At 38.0% G+C, this 6,702-nt stretch overlaps 1 pseudogene; it reads left to right on the top strand.

Moving 5' to 3' along the window:
* The first annotated feature begins 5,024 nt into the window (after window positions 1-5,024).
* On the top strand, window positions 5,025-5,547 carry LOC139007346 (chromobox protein homolog 3 pseudogene; annotated as a pseudogene).
* The last annotated feature ends 1,155 nt before the right edge of the window (window positions 5,548-6,702 follow it).

Raw genomic sequence — 6,702 nt, 5'->3', positions numbered from 1 at the left:
CCGCGCTTGCCTGCTCGCGGGTTGCTGTGGCAACACCTGCTGGGCTCACGTTGCCATGGTGATGCCACCAACATCCTGCCCCAGCTGCTGTGGGAGCCGCCATCTTTGTCACAGAGTGATGGTTAATTTGCATATTACTCTTTTATTAGATAGGATGGTACATCATGATCATGGACACAATTTCCTGTAAGTAAAGACTTTTAGAATTATTACTAACTACATGTGACTTTAGGAAGCTAGTAACAATTTGTGCCTACATTTCCTAAGCTGAGAAGGAAATGAGAAGTTTGTTTTAGATAGATAATGTCCAAAAATTCTTCCCAAATCAGTATAATAGAATTATATTATTCTACTAATATATTTCTATATTTGGGGGTGACAGCATGGCTAAATCAAGCACACTAAATATAGAGTGTGGAAGATGCTTGGATTAGGGCCACCAACCCCTATGAGGGATGGGTCAGGAATTATATATTGTGGATTCATCATGCATCTCAACCTATGTATTGTTTACTGGGTTATTCTAAATAAAGCAAATGTAAAGAGACCTTTCTCTTGCATAATGCCTTGTAAAAAGTAGGAAATAAAAAATCATTTGGTAATTTTCATTGGGTTAATGTATTAGAAAAGGTTATAGAAGAGAAGGCAGTAAAAAAAATGGAAGGAAACGGTAAGTGAAGCACATATGAGAATGAAGCAGAAAGTTGGAATATTAGAAATCAAAACAGGGGCCTGAAAATATATACATAAAGGAGATACTGATAATTATGATTCTAATAAAATGGCAATGAAAACTATTTTCCAAACTTCAGTTATTCACATAGATCTTTGACAATTTTTGCCAAACTACTTGTCTTTAAATAATTTTTTTCAACAATGACAAAAATATTTTTTGAATGCAGGTATTATTATCTGAGCATATCAGTATAAAATAAAACTCTCTTTCCTTTTAGAGCCTACATTCTATGGAGGAAAGCAGATGACATACAAGAAAATAATAATAAGTAAATTGTAGAGTTTACTAGATTCTGATAAGAGTTATGAAAAATATATGGAGGATAAGAGAGATCAGGGATATATAGGAAGGAGGGTTGCTAATTTTAAATGAAGGAGAGTCAGCCACATTAAGAAAGTGATATTTTTGCAGACTTAAAAGAGATGTAAGGGTAAGCCTGGAAATTTCTAGGGTAAGAATCAGTCAGATAAAGAGAACAGGGAGCTGAAAAGGTATGAGGGGGAAGCATGCCAGCTCTAGTTGAGAAACAATAGAAAAATCAGTGTCCTAAATGGAATGAGTTTAGAGAAGAATAGATTAACTCAAAAGAATAAAGTATGCCACAGTAATTGTCTCATAGACAATTTAAAGATTTTTTGCTTTTTATTTTGATTTTTTTTTACTCTGAGATATCTGGGAAATCACAGAGTTTTCATAGAAGGCTGACATGATTTGGTTTAAATTTAATGGAATCACTCTGCTATGTTTGAAAATAAACAGAAAACAAGGCAGATGCTGGGAGACTACTTTTAAAATTACTGCAATTGCCCTGCCGACATGGCTAAGTGGTTGAGTGTCAACCTATGAACCAGGAGGTCATAGTTCGATTCCAGATCAGAGCACATGCCCAGGTTGTGTTCGATACCCAGTGTGAGGTGTGCAGAAGGTAGCCAATCAATGATTCTCTCTCATCATTGATGTTTCTAGCTCTCTCTCCCTCTCCCTTCCTCTCTGAAACCAATAAAAATATTTTTTAAAAAATACACACACACACAAAACTCTCCAGGAGTTCCAGTCAAGCTCAGAGGGTACCAGAGACATACAGGGAGAAACTGAGCTGTTGTGGCTTTAGAGTGAGGGTCACCATTGTCCTTGTGTTGAGCCCTCCCCCCACGTGAATCTGAATCTGGTGAACTCCACTTTCTCCAACCTGATGACTCCCTGGGACTCCAACCCACCACACAGGTCTGTAGGCTCCAGGCAATGAGTGACTGGCCTCAGTGTACACTGTGATATTTGATGAGTGGCCTCAGGCTCAGCACTAGCACCATATCTGAATCTAGATGAACCTGGTAAACATGATTCATCCTACCCTCATGACTCCCAGAGCCCCTCCTTACCACTCCAGGCCTTTTCAAAGGCTGAGCCTTACAGGCAACAGGCAGGCAGCAACAGATCTCAAGGTGCCTTGTGACCTGTGCTGACCTGCCCTACGCCCAGTACTGGTGGAAGCCGGCCTCACATTGTGCATTTTCCCATGCACATCCAGGTCCAGCAGAGGCAGCTCCCAAGACATATCACTTAGTGCAGTGGTTCTCAACCTTCCTAATGCCGTGACTCTTTAATACAGTTCCTCATGTTGTGGTGACCCCCAACCATAAAATTATTTTCATTGTTACTTCATAACTGTAATTTTGCTACTGTTATGAATCGTACTGTAAATATCTGATATGCAGGATGTATTTGCATTGTTACAATTGAACATAATTAAAGCATAGTGATTAGTCACAAACACAATATGTAATTATATATTCAATATGTGTTTTCCGATGGTCTTAGGCGACCCCTGTGAAAGGGTCATTCGACCCCCAAAGGGGTCGCGACCCACAGGTTGAGAACCGCTGACTTAATGGCTCCTAGCAAGTATGCTGAGGCCAGTTATAGGCAGTATCTGGCACTGGCCTGGCATTCGGAGACTCTCCCAAGAGGCCTCAGAACCAACACTCCCAAAGGCCAACTTCAGACCACAGCAGAGCACTACCTGATTAGCACCACAAATGGCGCATCCAAAGGGTGGTCTAAGCAAGTACCAGACCCTACAAGGGCAAATCCTGCTCTGTGGGTAAACACTACACAGCAGCTCGTATGCTGTGGTAATGACCAACATTCACAGTGAGTCAGCCTGAAGATCAATCCCACCCACTGATGTGTCAACAGCAATCAAGGCTTAACTACAACAGAAGGGCACACACAACCCACATAAGGGACTTTCCTGAAACACCCAGCTCACTGAGCAGGGAGTCTGCACCACTTTGCAAAACAGGACATCTACTACATAAAATCACCCTGCCAAGGTGGGAAGACTTAGCAGATCTAAATAATTAGAAAAATTAAATAAAGAGAGGAAGCCAAAATGAGGAGACAATAAAAGAAATATACAGGAAAATAACAAAATAATATGGAGGGAAGCAATCTATCAGATACAGAATTCAAAACAATGGTTATAAGAATGCTCAACGAACTTAGTGAGAACTTCAACAAATAAATAGTAAGCATAAAAAAAGGACATGGAAACCATAAAAAGAACCAGTCAGAAATGAAGACTACAATAACTGAAATAAAAATATACTGAAGAGCCCGGCTGGCATGGCTCAGTGGTTGAGTGTCAACCTATGAACCAGGAGGTCATGGTTCATTTCCCAGTCAAGGCATATGCCCGGGTTGTGGGCTCAATCCCCAGTGTGGGGCATGCAAGAAGCGGTTGATCAATGATTCTCTCTTATAGCTGACGTTTCTATCTTTCTCTCTCCTTCTCTCTTCCTCTCTGAAATTAATAAAAAAATTTTAAAAAAGACACTGGAAAAAACTCAATAGCAGATTAGATGAAGCAGAAGATCAATTCAGTTATTTGGAGGACAAGTTACTAGAAAATATTCAATCAGAGCAGCAAAAATTTAAAAAAAAGAATTTTTAAAATGAGAATAGTTTAAGGGACCTCTGAGACAACATCAAGCATAACAACATTTACATCATGGGTAATACCAGAAGAGAAGAGAGAGAACAAGGGATTGAGAAACTATTTGAAGAAATAATAACTGAAAACTTCTCTATCCTGACATTAAAAACATCATCTACCATTTCCAAGTAGGATTTATTCCTGAGATACAAAGTTGGTTCAATATCCGCAAATCAATTAATATAACATATTGCATAAAAAATGAAGTACAGATGTCATACAATCATATCCACAGATCTAAAAAATGCATTTGACAACATCAGCACTAATTTATGATAAAAATTCTCAACAAAGTGGGGATATAGGGAACATACCTCAACATAATGAGGGCTATATATGATAAAGCTGCAGTAACATCACACTCAACAGGGAAAAGCTAAAAGTGATTTCCTTAAGATCAGGGACAAGAAACTGAGAAAAAAAAAAAAAGAAGAGAAAGAAAGAACTCATGGACATGGACAACCATGTGATGACTGCAGGTTGGAGAGGTGGGTGGAGGTAGGAGAAGGTACAGTTGGGATAAATGATGAGGAAAAAAATAAAAGAAAGGAAAAAAAAGATGAAGAAAAAGGCAAGTTGTCTACTTTCACAACTTGTATTCAACATAGTACTCAAAGTCCTAGTCACAGCAATCAAACAAAGAAAAAAAAAGGCATCCAAATTGGAAAGGAAGAAGTATAACTGTCATTATTTGTACATGACATGATACGACATGGGGAGAATCCTAAAGATTCCACCAAAAAAACTATTAGAATTAATACATGCATTCAGTAAAGTAGCAGGATACAAAATTAATATTCAGAAATTGATTATATTTTTATATACCAGTAACAAACTATCAGAAAGAGAAATTTAGAAAATAATTTCATTTACAATTGCATCAAAAATAATAAACTACCTGGCAATGAATTTAATCAAGGAGGTAAAAGACCTGTACTCAGAAAAATAATTATAAGAAGAAGATACAAATAAATGGAAGCATATACCATGTTCATGGATAGAAAAAAATATTAAAATGTTTATACTATCCAAAGCAATCTCTATCAAAATACCTATGGCATGGCCCCTCACTGTCACCTAGCATGGGCAATGCCAATCCCTCTCCAGGCGCCGCACCAGCAGTCCCAAGCGCATTTTCCCGGCCCCCTCCACCCTGGTAAGTGGTGAGAGCTGAAGGCGGGCAGGGCCAGAGACACTGGAGAAACCCAGTCCGAGACTCGGGACTGGACGCGGCGTTGCATGGAGGCAGTGAATAATAGCTCTTCCAGTCTGCAATAAAAAACAGTCTCGAATAAAACTACATTGCAAAAAATGGGAAAGAAACAGAACGGAAAGAGTAAAAAAGTTGAAGAGGCAGAGCCTGAAGAATTTTTAGTGGAAAATGTATTGGACTGATGTGTAGTGAATGGGAAGGAGGACTATTTCCTGAAGTGGAAAGGATTCACAGATGCTGACAATACTTGGGAAACTGAAGAAACCTTAGATTGCCCAGAGTTCACTGAAGCATTCCTCAAAAAGCTGGTAAAGAAAAAGATGGTACAAAAAGAAAGTCTTTATCTGACAATGACTCTGATGATAGCAAATCAAAGAAGAAAAGAGATAAACTGATAAACTAAGTGGCTTTGCCAGAGGTCTTGATCTTGAAGGAACAATTGGTGCCACAGACAGCAGTGGGGAGTTAATGTTTCTCATGAAATGGAAAGATTCAGATGAGGCTGATTTGGTGCTGGCAAAGATGAAGTGTCCTCAAATTGTAATTGCTTTCTATGAAGAAAGACTAACTTGGCATTCTTGTCCAGAAGACGAAGCCCAGTAATTGTTTGCATTGCTTTTTATATATATTTATACATATATATATATATAATCTGGGTCTTGTTTTTTTTTTAAATTTTATTAGTGAAGAAAGAACTACATTATAATGAAAATCAAGTTTGATATGTTTGTTTTGAAGTAGTGCTAGGGAGTTGTTGGCGGGGGGGGGGGGGGGGGGGGTTGCATCTATAGCACTGGTTACTTTGAACAAAAGCTTTCTGTAGTTGCTTCCTTTATCAGAAAAGAACATTCGATACCATGTTGTTGTATTTTTTCCGCTGCATTAGAGAAACTTTTCTAAATGTTGGGAGAAATCTCCGTAGTCATTACTCAGTTAGAATGTGTGTGTGCCTAAGGATCATTTGGGTTTTTTGTTTATTGCAGGGCGGGGTGGGGGGGGGGGGGGAGAGGAGAGCAGGTGTGTACACATATGTAAATGGTTTTCTTTCTTTTTTTCTTTTCTCTATTTTTTTTTTTTTACCAAAACACAACAATAGATAAGCTCTTTTCTGAGCTGCCATCATTTTCAGCAACCTAAGAAAAAAATCATTTGAAGTTAAATTGAAATTTTTTCCTGAAGTTTTTAACCTTTGAAATTAGATAATTTTTAATTAATTGGACAGTTTGAATATAATGTAAGCAGTTTAAATTGGACAATTTAAAGTAGACATATCAGAATCCATATTTACAATCATAAATGCAAGTATATTTGCAAAACCCCTTACAGGAAAATTTTATCACTGCCAATAACCTCCTCTCCCAAATGAGAAAACTAGGCAAACCCTGATGTGTTTTAATTAGGTAAGCAACACTAATTTAAAGGTTTCACCTCTTAAAATGTTCCTTTACAAGAAGTTGAAATCCCTGTGCTATATTGACTAAAAAGTTAGGGTCAAGGAATGTGTGAGACTTCATTCATGGATACCTAATCAGATTGTTAGAGACCTTGGCAATTTGGGACCTCCTGGAATAAATGGGTGAACAAACTTTTTGTAATCTAAACTCTTGATCTGCATGTTTTCTCTTTGTTCCAATTCAGTCTCCTTACATGTAGGCTCAGTCTCAGTGTTTGGGGTACTGGTTCAACAAAAGCCAGGAAAAACAATAGCTTTGTAGTAAACAGAATGTTACCCAATGTATATTGTTTACTTTATTGTAA

Source organism: Myotis yumanensis, unplaced genomic scaffold (genome assembly GCF_028538775.1).
Source record: "Myotis yumanensis isolate MYYU_CA2020_CCGP unplaced genomic scaffold, mMyoYum1.0.hap1 SCAF_3, whole genome shotgun sequence".
Classification (NCBI taxonomy): Eukaryota; Metazoa; Chordata; class Mammalia; order Chiroptera; family Vespertilionidae; genus Myotis; species Myotis yumanensis.
The sequence above is the reverse complement of the archived record's forward strand: the minus strand, read 5'-3'. Positions and strand labels throughout refer to the sequence as shown.